This window comes from Rhinolophus sinicus, linkage group LG10 (genome assembly GCF_036562045.2).
Source record: "Rhinolophus sinicus isolate RSC01 linkage group LG10, ASM3656204v1, whole genome shotgun sequence".
In the NCBI taxonomy this organism is placed as follows: domain Eukaryota; kingdom Metazoa; phylum Chordata; class Mammalia; order Chiroptera; family Rhinolophidae; genus Rhinolophus; species Rhinolophus sinicus.
In genome coordinates, this window is record NC_133759.1 from 29,664,310 (window position 1) to 29,678,915 (window position 14,606).

Genomic DNA, 14,606 nt, shown 5'->3' on the forward strand with positions numbered 1-14,606 from the left:
ATGTTCCACGAATGGAATAACCAGGGAAGGGGTGTGGATGTAGATGCTTTTGGTGAAGCCAGAGGGGTCCGTATGCTGTGTAAAGGAAACAAGGCTGCCAGCAGCAGTGTGCTTCACACTGTATTCCTGAAATTCAGTCTTTCCTGGCTCTTTGCTCCACAGAGCAAATTCTGTCTCAGCCACAGGGGGGCCCCTGCTCCCCTGAACTGCCCATTTGACACACTGGAAATTCAGAGGTAAAACGAGCAGATTCAGGAGCAGAATAATAATATTTTGGGGTTGGGGGGTAGGTAATGGGATGAATGGAACATTTGGCAATCGTCCAACATTTCAACAAATTGGTGATGCCTGGGGATGACATTCGCAAAGGAATAGTTTGACTACACTTTGGACAAAAGTCCCTGGTCTTTGCCAATCACTGAAAATATATAAAATATCCTAACAACTCCTTGCTCTGACCCCCAACTCACAATCCCATACTGCTGAGGGCGGCAGTACAGGGGACACCAGCACACGTGTGCCTTGCTCCACAGCGACCAGAACACGACAGTCCTGCTTGAGGTGTGTCTGTGAGGGATGTGCCTGCTCCAATGAACAGAGGGCAGGGGCTCCTCCAAAACCACGGGCTCTTGGGCACAAAACTCTGGCCTCTGCCACCACACCTCCTTACAGCAATGAGTGTCACCGTACATGGGGCCAGCTACCTGCAGCCAGTTTGTATGGAGCAGCTGGCCAAACTGATCTCACTGTAGCTGGAAACCCACTTAAAATATTAGCTGTGACGATAAAGATGAATAATTCTTGTACGTCTGGGGCATATATGAATTTACTTATCTCTTCTGTCAGCCCCGATATGTTGCTGTTCAGCTTTCATGTGTAAGATATGGGTATCGTGGTCCCAAAAAGTAATTAGGACAATAGCTCTTCAGGTTCCAGATCTTTGGATGGGTCCATTTTCTGCATAATACTCTCTACAGAATAACAGGGGACTGAGTTATTTTGAGCTAAGTTAGGAGGGGAGGGCTGAGTGTTGTAAAATCGCATAGTGAGGACTGGGGTGGGAAGAAGTGGGCAGAATAGAAGGTTAGCTGGGACTCTCCTTCCTTCCAAGCCTCTGTGTAGCTGGGATGCAGCAAAACTGTTTTGGCGGCTGGTACCCATGGCCTTCATCATCTCCAGAGTGGGATGATGCTGCTGAGACCAAGAGAGAGAATTGTTCTAGCAGGGGGCTCCTTTAACTGAGCTTTTACAATAGTGCAGTCTGGCCATAGCTGCTTCTTTCGCTTGCCTAGGCTGGCTTAACTCCTCTCCTTCCCACCATTAGCTCCCACCCCCACCCCAGTGGAAAGGAGAGGAGTGATGAGGAGAACCAGCTTCCCCATTAACTCGGGGCCTGCATTTTATTGACTGTGAACACTGGGTATCCCAATTCTGGGGCCATCTGTGATCTGTCGTGCTGTAATAACTTGGTTTTGCCCGTGTTCGGCTCCCTCCACGAGTACTTAGTGTTAAATCATAGGGGGAGGAAGTGTGAGCAGAGGAAAAACAGCACTATTACATGACCCCCGATGAGACCGCTGTGATAGAATTAAAAGCTGCCGCCCTAGGACATTCTAACAGATGACATTGTGAGGTTGCCAAGGTAACCCATCAGGATACAGTTCTAGCATCTTTGGGGTTGATGCTGGGTAGGCGAGGTCAGTCAGAGGTGAGGCCCAGCTGCCCAGGGTCTATTCCCTGGCTGGCCAGTTCATGACAGCCAAGTGGAAAATCAAGGTTGACTGCTGCACAACACAAATGAATGTAACGTCGGCTCCTCATTGGATATGCCAGGTGAAAGGGAATCAGAATACTCCACATAATTGTTCAATGTGGGTTACAAAGAGCCTAAAAGCAGGATGCTAATGACTTGTCTATTCATTTCACAAATGTTTATTGAACACCTACTACCCACCAGGTAGGAAGTGTCAGAATATCTGGAGGGAAAGGTTGAGAGTTGTAGAAACCCCTAAAAAAATGCAGATCCAAGCAGGGGGGAAAAGACTTTTAAGACATTTACAGACCATGAGTACTCAGGGAAATGTTGAATGGAGGAAAATGAAAACCATCAGAATAACTTATTAACCCCAAGGACCTGGTGTTAAAAAAAAAATTATGTGCAAAAATTTTATAGAGTGGAAAGAACTGACTCTGGGTGGTGAGCACACCATGTGATATATAGATGATGTATTACAGAATTGTACAGTTGAAACCTATGTAACTTTACTAACCATTGTCACCTCAATAAACTTTAAAAAGAAATAAACAAATAAATAAAAATAAAAAAAGAAACGATTTGCTTCAGGGAAATCAACCTCTTCCCCCAACCATAACCAACTTACGTTGCATTACCCCCTTTTCTCTTTATCTTTTCAAAAAATACTCTGTGTTTACTTTTGAACTACTGGTTAACACCTACAAATGTTACTTTTTTTCTCCAATGTAATGGCCATGAAAGAATCAGAAAGATTTCAGGTAGACCCTGCCTTGCGGCACCTGAAGGCTTCTGGCAGATACATGCCGTAACAAAACGATCTCTCCCTTTGGCCTCATAGAGGGGTGTTCAAAACCATCGGTGGTGCCACTGAACACTTGTCCCCACACACTATTGTTTGAACCTGGACTTGGACCATCACCTGGTCTTATTTTCTCCTACATGGCAAGCCAACGGAGGGCAGAGAATGAGGGAGACTGGAGGTGGTGGTGGTGACTGAGGCCAGCAATGCCTGGGGTGGAAAGGTGAAGGGGCAAAAAACAAAAAAACAAAAACCCTGGTGTGGGGAGGGAAAAGGAAAACGACTAAAATGGATCTAGAAAAGGAATAAAATCTCTGAGAAGCTGTGGTAACAAGAATTCCTGAAAACAAAATAGCATTTCCTTACCCCCTGGGGAGGTGTTATTAATACCAGAAGGACCTCATTATAACCCTGTTGGGGCTGAATCCAACCCTCTACCCCGCGGACTTCAATGCCTACGGCTCCCTCCTTGTCCAACCAGAAAAGGTAGATAATTAGATTATGTGGGGTCTGTTCCCGTCGCTTATAGAATCAATAATAACAATGATAATAGCTAGGTTACAGAGTAACTTAAGTGTAAGTTACACGACATATAAAACTCAGGAGGAAGTACTGTTTGACAAATAAGAAAACAAGTCCGTTTAAGTCACTTACCCAAGTCACAAAGGGAGTGAGAAGAGGCCAGGAGGCCCTGGCTGTTTGGCTCTAGGGTACCTACGGCTCTTAACCCCTGCGCCGTGATTTTGCTTCGTTTGGATAGTTCCAAGAACATCTACACTTTACTATAGCAGCCCGGGTCTGGCGCTTTGTTGATATAATTTTCTTCTTGGGCAAGATGGCTCACCAGATCTCAAACCTCCCGGACACCCTAAGTTGGTGGAATAGGGTGTACCAAGGAGACGGTGGCATTATCCCTCTCCCACAGCACTAACTCCCAAGAAATAACTTAGGCAGCACCTGAGACGCCAGGGGATGGGCCCACCTGTGGAATGGGAAGGAGGAACAGCCCTTCCCACCCCTAGCCATCAGCACCTTGGTGGCAGTCGCCTTGCAGCATCCCAGCTCAAAATTTGAGGGATCCCAGTACCCCCACGCGCGCTCTTGACGCATACAGCCTTAGTTAGGAGGAGATGAGAGGGAGGGTGCGAGAACCTTGGACCTCTGCGCGGAGGAGCAGCGGGGGTCTCTGACAGGGTGGATGTGTGTGCCGCAAGCCGGTTGCCCGCCGCGTGGAGGCAGCCGCGCGGGGCGGGCCCGCGGCTCCCGCGGCGGCTGTCAGGGGCAGCGCGGCTTCCCGCGAAGATGCAGCGCAGCATATTTTGCACATGAGTTCAGAGGAAGAGGAAGTGTAGCCGGCGGACGCGCGGCGGCGGCGGGGGCGCGTCGGGACTGAAGCCGGAGCGCGCCGGGCTCAGGGCGCAGCGAGCGGGAGCGCGGCGGCCGCGGGCTCCGCAGAGGGACCGACTCACGGATCGCGGGAGGGACAGACACACGAGCACGTCGTGCCGCCGCTCCCCGCCCCCACCCACTGGCGCCCACGCCTTTCCCGGGCCGCCACCTCTGCATGGTACAAACTTTCCTCCCGGGACCGAACACACTGTCTCAGGGAGCCCGCACCCGCGCCTTCTCGGCGAGTCCGGAACGGTAGGTGGACGCGCGGCAGGACTTGGGGTGTATGTGGCCACAAGCCCCTCCATTTGGCCCAGCGGACCGGGACCCCGGCGGACACGGGGAGCCCCGCGTGGAGGCTTCCTGCAGGTTGCGGGAGCTGGGGCATTGCTTCCCAGAATCCAGGGTTGCTGGAGGGCCCCTCCTCCCACCTCCGGCGGGGTTTGGATGGGGTCGGGGTGGGATCCATAGGTCATAGCCGTCTTGGGCCAACTTTTTTGGGGAACAAAATCATCCCCGGCGCTTTGTGGGGAGAGGCACCCCAGAGTTGGGGGTGGTGGGCTTTGCAGGCTCGAGGGCTCCTAGGAAGGAAGCAGAGGGGAAGCTTCCAAGCTACAGGTGGGTCTAGGACACGGCTGCAGGGGGTCCTCCGCAAAGTTCGGGAGGGAGCTGCCTGCGGAATCCAGATTCGGGAGGGCGTGAGGGTGGAGTGGAGGCGTCTCCGGTGCCCTTCTGCGTTCACCCTGGGAGACGGGTTTGTTCCCGGGGCAGGGGTGCTGGATGGGTGCGAGCAGACGTGCCGTACGTTCAGAGGAAGTGCCACAGCCACTGGAGTCTCAGAGACGGGGCGCAGGGAGTCCTCAGCGCTGAAAACAGGCATCTCCTTTCTGTAAGGGGTTCTCTTGCCTCGTCCTAACCCACTTTCTTAGGCTCAGTGGACGTCAAGGTGGGTCTGGGTCAGGGTCAGGATGGAGTGGTGTATTTCAAGAAATCCACGTGTCAGGCATGCACACCCCCGTCCCCGGCCGGGGCTCTTGCCCTTCACCTAGGGTATCGCTGTCTTTGGCAGTGAGAACAGCGTGGAGGCCGAGGTGCTGGACCCAGGCTCGCTCCCTGATGCCTCCTCTCCCTGCCCCACACGCCGCCGAGCTGTCCTGTGTGGTTGTCGGTAGTCCCCAGGGGCACTGGGTGGTGTCAGTGAGTTTGTTAGGGGGCTTAAAAACAACAAATAAGATATTTAAAAAAAAAAAAAGTCTGGCACAAATCCCTATATCTGAGTGGTTGCCCTGGTTTCCAACAACAGCCCCTTCTTGTAATTGGTACAGTTGTTTTCAGATGCTGGGCGTGCAGTCAGGCTAGGCGGCTTCCAGCCCCTGCCATCGTGTGTCATCTCAGGATAAGTGAGGCCCTGCCAGGAAGGAAGGCGGGGTAATGTGAGCGACCTTTGGGCCTGCAGGGAGGGTGCGCCATGGACCCCACGTGTCCCTAGCCACCGGGATTCCTAATTTGTACCTCTGAGCAGCTGAATTCCACACCGAGTTCAAGTGACCCCACATGTCACCAAACCCCACAGAGGGATTAAGCAACAAGCTGTTTGGGGCTCTTGGTGCATGTGTGTGCTAACCTCAATGAAATCACTTTAACCTCAGAGGGAGCTCTGCATCCTCTTTTGCCTTCAGTGGGGTTTCTGGCCTGCGAGCTGGGACATCAGTCATCCTCTGGCTGTATTTGTATAACAAGACATTGGGTTGGGTGGTTATTCTTTGTTTGTCTCTTGGCTGCATGGACGTGGGGCAAATGGAAGTGGAATGTTGTACAGTTAGCTAATAGATTCGGTGCAGGAATTGAAAGAGAACAAATTAGGAATACAAGTCAGTGTGTTCTTTTTCTCCCTCTTGAGCAGGAATTTTTGGCTTACATTCAAATAATGCTTTGTCTGTAGGGAAACAGGCAGAAAATCTTTGGCATGAGTGATGTGAGTTCCTGTAAAGCTACTTGAGTTCTTGCAATCTTCACTTTTCAGCAGAACTGAAACGATGTAGGCCCATGGCTTGGTGGGCATGGGTGCTTGCCAAATTTCTAACTTGGTGGGCTAAGGAGAGGATACTGCGACTCTTTCCCCTGTCTATCTCATTTTAGAAAATATAGAAAAGTAGCAAAAACAGTGACCACCCAACTAGCCACACCTCAAGCCTGTAATTTTGCGATATTGGCTTTATTGCACATCTCCCATCTATTCATCCTTCTGTCCATCCGTTAGTCTGACTTACTATTTTATGCAATTTAAAGTAAATTACACACATTGATACAGGTCGCTCCTAAACATTTCAGCACACATTTTATTATTTAGAGTTCAATGTATGTTCATGATTTTCTTAAGGTAAAATTTATATACATATAATGAAATGCACAAATCTTGAGAGTAACATTTGCATAATGTTTTGACAGATGCGTACACCTGTGTAACCCTAGTCTCTATCAAGAAAGGGAATATTACCATCACCCCGGAAAGTTCCTTCATCCCCCACTCCCCGTCAGTCCCTGCCCCCACCCTTTCAGTGGCAACCACTGCTCCGATTATTTCTCACTCTAGCTTAGTTTAGCCTATTCTTGAACCTCATTTAAGTGGGATTCTACAGTGTTGTGTAATCTTCATTCACTCAGTATGTTTTTGAGATTCATCCATGTTGAATGTTCAGTCATTTTTTTTTTTTTTTTTATTGCTGAGTTGTATTCCAGGTTATGTCTGTGCCACAGTTTGTTTATATAGCCCCCTGTTGATAGACACATGATGTATTCCCAGTTTGGGCGGGTATTGTGAATAAAGCTACTATGAATGTTTGTGTACAAGTCTTTATAGCGACATGCGTTCTCATTTCTCATGGGCAAATGCCTAGAAGTGGAATTGATGGGTCATAAAAGCTTATAAGAAGCTGCCAGACTTTCCAACATGCTTATACCATTTTCCATTCCCACAAGCAAGGAATATGAGTATGAAATTCCAGATACTACAACCTATTTTCCCATCCCCAAATCAAGAGCATGGCTTGACTAGTTCTTCTGGGGCCAGAGGGACCCAGAAATTGGGACCATCTGAGACAATCTAGAACATGTTGTTTTCATAGGTGGAGGAACTGGGAGAAAACTTTAACTCTGCCAGTAAATGAGTTTACACTTAAATTATTGCAGACGATCAGACAAGTATTTTATTTTTAGAGATCTTCAGAGAAGGGAATTCCATAGGGGGATGTACACTTGGTTGTGAAAGAAGATTGACTGAGTGCTTTCTATATAGAGAAAAATAACCCCCAGTCCTGCAGAATTCCACTAAATTTCTGCTTAGAAACTCCTGGGGGATTTGTGGCATATTGGTCTGGTTGATGTGAATTGGTGGAGAGTCCTGTTGGATTTCACCAGCTTGGGCAGCTGGCTGTTGAAAAGAGTTGTGTTTGCTTTGTGAGGAAGATCAGTTTTGGTTTTTTAAAGGCTCAGAGAATAGCTTTCTTGTTAAAGTGATTTGGCCTGTCATTGAAAACCTGGACTGTCAACACCCCCTTAATTGTCCTGGCTGAGAAAATGGACTGGTCCCCTGTCAGATCCCCTTGCACCTTAGTCCCTCTCTGAGGGCCATAAGGTGAACCTGGTTTTGGCTGATCAGGAAACAGGAATTGAGCTTCCCTGCCTGTGAGGGACCCCAGGATGAAATATTTTACATTTTGCCAAGGTGTCTCAGTGGGGACCAAGTTATGCAGATGGTATAGAGTCTTGAGACACGGCAGTGTGTTTGGGGACTGTTCTCATCCACAGCCTAGCCCAGTGCCTGCCACAGAGTAGGGGCATTATCAGCGTTGGCTGATTCTTGTAACTCATGGTACCCATCTGGGTGATTGCCTCTCTGGAGGTTGACAGTGAATACTGAGATGTCAGGGCCCTGAGATGTATATTACTAGAGGCCACATTACATAGCCTGGGAAACAGGTTCAAAGTGTTTGAAGAAAACTTTGCTAACTGTAAATTTGCATTGTAGTGGCACCATTCTTATTTTATTACAGATTATACTATTGTTATTAACAAAATAATAATTGTACCTACCACTTGCCAAGTGCTTACTCTTTGCCAGCCACTGTTAGGCACCTTACCTGCTGCATTCTCTAAATTTAATCCTCATGGGAGGTGAGCACCATTATTATCTATACTTCAGCCTTGAGAAAACTGAAGCTTAGTGAGGTTAGGAACTTGCCCTAAGTTCACATTTTCATGTTTCCCAGATTTGAAAGGGAGAGACTGTGATGTTTGATTTCGCAAATGCAGATTCCTTCTACGCACACAGATTTCCCAATACGCAAAGCCATAGTATAGAAATGTAAACTGGGTAGGCAGTGCAAAGTCACAAGAAATAACACACTGAAATCACTTTCTTTATTCTTTTTTCTTTCTGTCTTAAGCTTGCTGAGTCTGGGGCAGCCAGGGCCTATGTAGAGGTACTAATTTTGGTGACAATTTAAGATGTTGTTGGTTGATTATGATTGTAATTTTATTGTAGGAAATGAAAGCCATTGCCAGCTGTTTGGTTTGAGTATCTGTAGCTGAGCTATCCAATACAGTAGCCACTAGCAACCGTGTTTCCCCGAAAATAAGACCTAGCCGGACCATCAGCTCTAATGCGTCTTTTGGAGCAAAAATTAATATAAGACCGGTCTTTTTAAAATATAATATAAGACCAGGTCTTATATAATATAATGTAATGTGATGTAACGTTATAATATAATATAATATAATATAATACTGGGTCTTATATTAATTTTTGCTCCAAAAGATGCATTAGAGCTGATGGTCCAGCTAGGTCTTATTTTTGGGGAAACACAGTACGTACGTGTGGTTATTTACATTTAAATGTAAAAGGATTAAAATGAAATAAATTTAAAATTCCGTTCCTCAGTCTCTCTAGTCACCTTTCCGGTGCTCTAAGATGTGGTTATTGGCTACAGAATTGAACAGTGAAGATATAGACTATTTTCATCATCACTGAAAGTTTCTCTGATAGTGCTACTCTACAGGAAGCATTTCTCTTTTTTCCTTCAGTTTAAGCATTTGCAACACACCTGGCTAAGGCTTTGGCTACTTTTTACTGACAAAAATAAATTTAGCCAGATTTTTCTTTTATGTTTACCTTTTAAAAGTTGTGTGTGTGTGTGTGTGTGTGTGTGTGTGTGTGAGTGTGTCCTTTCCTCTCATTTACATTCAGTTTTTGACATACATTTGAATTTTCCTTTTCTCCAGGGCCTCCAAAAGGGCTTTCATTATTATCATTGCATATTTTACCAAGATGCTTTCTCTGCAAAGATCGGTGCAGCAGGCAAGCAATGGCCACTGCTTGAGCCCTGTTAATTCCTTGCTCTCCAAATAAGAATTCGGTTCAGCTTTTAAATATGCATTTGTGCAGCTAACTCCCTACCTGGGCTGAATTCAGGAAGAAAAATCGCTCTCAGCAGGGCCAGAACCAAAGAGCTAGAAAATCAGGTCACATTCTACACATAATGGCTACGTGCCAAGACTGAGATGGAGGAGACAACATTTGGGGTACTTGAAGGCTTTGTTTTGGGGTTTTCCTGGTCTGGCCTGCCCCTGCGGTATAGGGCTTACTAGAGAGGTTGGCAGCTTCCATGTCCTGGCTGTACAGGACAATGGGGGAATGGAACCATGGTTCTCCCCTCTTCTGTACTGAACAGAATCAGGTTCAGTGGAGAGGGGACGCCAGGCCTCAGGTGTCAGTGGGGAACCAGAATCAGCCAGAGGTGGAAGGTCAACATCAGCTCTGTTTTGCTCAGCTTTGGTACCAACCAACTCTTAAGCTATTTTACAAAACAGTGTTGGATGTTTCCACACGTTTTTCAACCAGGATGCCAGCTACACTTCACTGACAACTTTTTTTTTTTTTTTTTTTTGGCTTTACAAGTAACATGTTCCATATTTTTGTTCCATAGGCAGACCCCCTAGATTGTCAGCATGTATTTTTTGCAGAGGATTATCATTTTCTGCTGTGTGTGTGTGTGTGTGTGTGTGTGTGTGTGTGTGTGTATGTGTGTGTGTTTTGAAACTCCCTACTTTTCTTTTTCACCCTGAGGAAATATTTTCTGAGGAACCATTCAAGTTTTATGGAATAATGCCTAAATTCTTCAGATTGGGAGAAATTGTTGTAATAGATATTATCCATAAAGTTGGATGAGAAGAGATTAGGTTAATCATGGACTCTGGTTAATGGAATGTGACCATATTGTGTATTACCAAATTTCAGAAATATAAAGCCTAAGGAGTCACACTGTTCATTTAAACACTTTTTTAATTTAGAGAGGTCTTTTGGGATTTTTTTCCAGTGTCCTGTGACGCATTATAAGCACCCTTTTCAGGTGGTGTAATTGTGGGTATAGGCAGGTTAAAAGGAATCTTTATAATAGATAACAACACTAGTAATAGTATTCATAATGCTTAACATTTATACCGTGTTTCCCCGAAAATAAGACCGGGTCTTATATTAAGTTTTGCTCCAAAAGGCACATTGGGGCTTATGTCTTATTAAAAATCTTGCTAGGGCTTCTTTTCTGGTTACGTCTGATTTTCAGGGAAACGCAGTACTGCTTTTTCTACGTGCCTGAGCTCCTCTAACCCCTGTTAAAATGTTAACTTATTTAATCCTTGCCCTACAAGGAGATTCTGCAGTTATCCCCATTTTATAGTTGAGAAAACTGAGGTTAAGTGGCTTCCTCAAGGTAGAGGCACCAGGATTTGAACCCAAGTGATCTGACTCCAGAGCCTGTGCATCCAATGCCTGTACTATGCTGTCGAGAAGGTGAACTGACAGTGGCAGACTAATATTCCGAAGGCCCTTTTCCATCCTTTACCAGATAATAAGAGTCTTTCCTACTCCAGACGGATGTTGATTCAGTAGGTGTTTATCATGCATCTGTTGGGCCAGGGCACTGGGGTAGCCATTGTTGGGGATGAAGAAGACATGACTGCTGCCTTTGAGAAGTTGGTTGTCACGTGGGAAGATGAAGCATTACCAAAAGCTCCCGAGCTCTCCCTTGAACTCTGTCTGGACTGATCTACCAGCTGCCCATCTCACACTTCCACTTGGTTGGAGCTAACACATCTCAGACACTCTCCTGTCTTCCTTGGCTCAGTTCTTTCTCCCATAGCCATGCCCCTCTCAGAAGGTGGCCGCCACCGCCTTCCAGGTGCTCAGGTCACAGACCATAGAGGTGTTTTGGATGCCCTCTTTTTCTCAGGCCCTATTTTCAAACCACCAATAAATCCCATTTTCTACCTGCAAAACATACGCAGAATTGGAGGCTTATACCTCGTCATCATCTGGTCTCCCCCCTCTCCCGTGGTCAGTCATGGCCAGAGTGAGCATGTCTCCCTTCAGCTGGAAACCCTCCAGGGATTCCCATCTCACTCAGGGTAAAGCCAGAGTCCTTACCACGTCCTACACGGCCCACACAATCTACCTCCCCTGCCTCTCACTGCATGTGCTGCCCACGGCCGCCCCACTTCACGCGACAGGTCCTGGAATGTTCCAGTCTGTTTGCACTGGCCACCACCTTGCCTGCGACACCATCCCACTTATACCTTGGCTCGCTCTGTCACTTTCTTCAAGATTTTGCTTAATGTCACCTCTGGGTGAGGCTCTCCCTGATCACCCTTTAAAAAAACATTGTACCACCTTCTCCTGCACTTGCTATCCCTCCTCTCTGCTTATTTTCTTTCTTTGATATACTTTTACAGTTGAAGTTCATTTATTATTTTTGTCTATTGTCTGTTTCTCTGCTCCTCAAGGTAAGGTCCACGAGGGCAGGGTTGTTATTTTATTTATTTATTTTTATCTCTTGTTTCACTTTGGTGCCCCCAGCATTTCGAACAGTGCTTTGCATGTACTAAGTGCTCAGGAAAGGAGCGTGTGATGGTTAATTTTATGTGTCAACTTGGCCAGGCTGGATGGTATCCAGTTTTTGGTCAACGCCAGTCTAGGTATTGCTGTGGAGTATTATATTTAGGTGTGATTAATACTTAAACCAGCACTCGTAGACTTTGAATAAAGTAGATTATCCTCCATAGTAGGGGTGTGCCTCATCTAATCAGTTGAAGGACTTAAGTGAAAAGACTGAGGTCTCCTGAGGAAGAAGGAATTCTGCCTCCAGACTGACAGCCTTAGGGCTCAGTGCTGTAACCATCTCTTCCCTGGATGTGTGGCTTGCTCTGCAGATTTCCAACTTGCCAGCACCCACAATCATATGAGCCAATCCCTTAAAACAATTTTGCCCTGCCTTCTCGCTATACAGCTATCTACACACACACACACACACACACACACCACTCACACACACCCTCTATCCTATTGGTTGCGTTTCTCTGGAGAACCCTAAGACAGAGGGTCAAGATGGAAGGGAAGGAGTGTCAGGTGGAGAGTCCAGTTGAGGTAAAGGAATGGAGTCTGGAGAGCACTTGGTGTGTAAAAAAGATAGCACTGGCTTAGTCCGACCTGACACAAGGGTACATGAAGGGGAACGGCAGGAGACAAGACTGGGAAGGAGGAGTGAGGCAGGGGTGAGGTTGAGGCTAAAGACTCCAAGCTGGCAGCAGATGTGACTACTCTCTTTGAGCCACTTGTGTACTGCAGAATGATTAATCTGGCAAAGCTGGTGCTGGGAATTAGATAGATAAGAAACCAAGGGAAGCCAGAGTGAAGGCTTTTGACAGTCCTGAAATGGTGGGACGGCCTGGAGAATGAAGTGGCAGCATTGAAAGCATCTACCAGCACTTGAAACCTGGCCTCTTGTGGGGTGAGGACGGCTGCGGGAGCAGGCTGATACCTAACATTTTGACCCTAGATGTTACGAGGGCAGGGGTACTACCCATAGAAACAAAAACATGGGAGGAAGAACAGACCTGTTGGACAAGATGCTGACTTCTCTTCGGGGCATATTCATCTGGAAGTGCCGAGAAAGTTGCAGGTGAAGACGTTGAAACTGGTCCTTGGTCCTTGGGCATGTCCCCCTCGAGTTGGAGAAAAGAGAGACTGGGAAGGACTGGAGAGTTTTTACCAATAGCAGGGAAAGGGAGGCTAATGAGGAGGGATATGATAGCCAAGAGGGAAGCAATACAGTCATGTAACTTTTTGAGCATACACAAAAATGTGTATTGGAGGTTCCCAAACTCTGTACCAAGGCACCCCGAGGCACTACAGGAAACTCATGGTGGGGGAGGGGTAAGGTATGTTTTACATTTTTGAGGGAAAGACAGTGGTGCTTGTGTTAGAGTACCACCCTTACTACTAGCTTTAGGTGAGAGTTCGCAATACCAACATTAGACAGCTCCACTTTCCTTTGATGACATCATGTCTTTGCAATGCTGGATTTTGGGTGGTTGCGAAGAAAACTATTGTGGAACAGGAAATGAGGGTATTGGTACCCAGTTTGATTTCAGGGTTTGAGAAGTTGTGCAGTGTCCAACAGATGCACATCGCATTAGTGCATAGTTATGGTCATTTAAGAATGAAGGAAAAAGATTTTTTTCTTTCAGTTTGCATGTTCCATTTTTTCAGAAGGTTACTAAGTTGTTTGGCCATGAATACTTAATAAATAGAACTGTAGGTATTGCTTTTATCCTCGGAAGTGCTGTGAAAAACATGCTGAGATACTAAGGGTACCATGAATTGGGGGCGTCTCGGAACCTTTGCCATCTCTTGTTCTGGGTGTTACATGTAGACTGTAAAAGCATAAGATCAGGGACAGAAGGATAGGGGAGAACAGGAACGACTGCATCCAAAAAGTCATATTTCTTCAAAAATAAAAGATGTGAAACAAATAATGTAAAATGTAAGCATTTGCTAAACCCGGGTAGTGGGTACATAGATGTCTCATTTTCTATCTTATCCATAAGTTTGCAGTGGTTTATAATGAAAGTGATTTTCAGAAAGTAACAGAGGAGGAGGACTAGGAATAGAACTTTAAGGGCGTACCTGGGTTTGGGAGGACAGCAGAGAGTCTGGGAAGGGAGCATCTGAAGAACAGAGAGACTCAGGAGTTGGGTGGGGGGGCGTTATGGAACCAAGAGGGTCAGCAGGACCACGGTCTTCTAGACTGTAGCTCTCAGCCCTGGTTAAAGAGGCTTAAGAAAGATCCGGGCCCCAATGAGGCTTGGGTGCTAGGAGATGAGAGAGAGTTAAAAATGGGAAAAGACTGGGTTTGCCACTAGAGGGTTGATTCTCCACTCTGGCTGCCAGTTAGAATCACTTAGGGGGCTTTAAAAAATACTGATGCTTGGACCCCACCCTCAAATGCCTGGGCATCAGGACTTTCAAACAGCTCTCCAGATGCTTCCAGTGTGCAACCAAGATTGAGAACCACTGCCATAGTCTAGGGTTTCTCAAATTTGACTGTGATTCAAATTTTAATGAATCACTTGCCATTAAAAGATGGGTTCTAATTTCACAGGGCTGGGTAGGGCCTAAGTTCTGCATGTCTCACAGGTTCCCAGGGATGCTAATGCTGCAGCTCTGAGGACCATGCTTTGAGTAGCAAGTTCCCCCCAGGGAGCTGTTTTTAGTTAAGGGTGGTTGTGGTGGAGACTAGCTGGAGAGCAGAAGGATCCTGTCGATCAGAC

At 46.5% G+C, this 14,606-nt stretch overlaps 1 protein-coding gene across 1 annotated transcript in view; it reads left to right on the top strand.

The window, feature by feature from the left end:
* Nucleotides 1-3,298: 3,298 nt before the first annotated feature.
* The window catches only part of RFTN1 (raftlin, lipid raft linker 1), a 187,109-nt gene continuing 175,801 nt past the window's right edge, over nt 3,299-14,606 (top strand). The window contains exon 1 of the mRNA XM_019726003.2: nt 3,299-4,199. The gene's annotated coding sequence lies outside the window, so the exon portion shown is untranslated. The remainder of the gene's footprint in view (nt 4,200-14,606) is intronic.